Genomic DNA, 1096 nt, shown 5'->3' on the forward strand with positions numbered 1-1096 from the left:
AGGGAGAGGTGACTAAGACGTATGTGAGAGGTGGGGTGGGAGTCTGGAGGAATATTGACTGCTTGTCAAAGGAGAGGGAGGGAGTGGCTGTGCAGATCTGATAAGAGGCTGAATCCAACAGACAGCAGAGAGGGTTTCAAAGTGACAGGAAGGTGTTGAGGATGATAGTTATTATGCACCTCATACCACTTATCTTTCATTGGACTTCAGTTCATATCATGGGCCTGTGAGGGTCGGTTTTTTCAGTCATAGAGGAGAAAACTCAAAGGGCTCACTATAGAAATAGTGGACATACACCACTTGCCTGGGTAACACCTGCACATATCAGAGAAAAGATGGATGACAGACAACAAAAACACTGATGTTTCTGGAGAAAAGTGCCAGAAAACAACCGAAGCCCAGAACTGGAGCTGCAGGTTTTTCTTGCCAAATTTCTCCTTTGCAGATGCAGCTGAATGAGGCCCCTCAACAAGGCCGCTCTCTCTGCTTCTGCATAAAGTCCAGCCGGAAAGTATGCAGCCTTCTGTTTGCTGGAGTTTTTTCCCACCTGAATTCTGGCCGTGCCCCAGAAAAGACTGAATGTTTAAATTGTTTTGTAGGGCAATCCGAGGTGGAGGGATTGTTGCTCTGGAAAGTGAGAGGAAGTTGGAGGGAGGGTTTCTGAATATGTGTAGTAAGTTTGTTCGGGTATGTGAGGAAAGCGCGTAAGAGGAGGAGAACCATTTTAATTTGCTCCAACTGAATGTCAGACTTGAGGTGAACTGGGATATTTAATTCAGCGGGGAGTCTGTGAGTCTTGAGTTCAGGAAAAAAGTTACATTTTTGGACACTGATGTTAAACTGGTGTCCAAGGTTTTTTGTAGTGGATCTGTCAACTAAAACTTTAAAAAATGATTTCTTAACATGGTATGATATCCTGACTATACTCTATATCCTACTGTCTCCTTCTAAATTTTGCATTTTGTTCCAAATGAATGAATTTTTCCTCACATTAATCTCCTCTTTGGAATACCAAAAGGTTGTTCTGTGTCTTTCTTTGTCAAAATAGTCAGTTCTTTAACCAAAGAGGGAGAATAAAATCTTAAAATCTGTTGTG

This window comes from Chaetodon auriga, chromosome 6 (genome assembly GCF_051107435.1).
Source record: "Chaetodon auriga isolate fChaAug3 chromosome 6, fChaAug3.hap1, whole genome shotgun sequence".
Taxonomy (NCBI): domain Eukaryota; kingdom Metazoa; phylum Chordata; class Actinopteri; order Chaetodontiformes; family Chaetodontidae; genus Chaetodon; species Chaetodon auriga.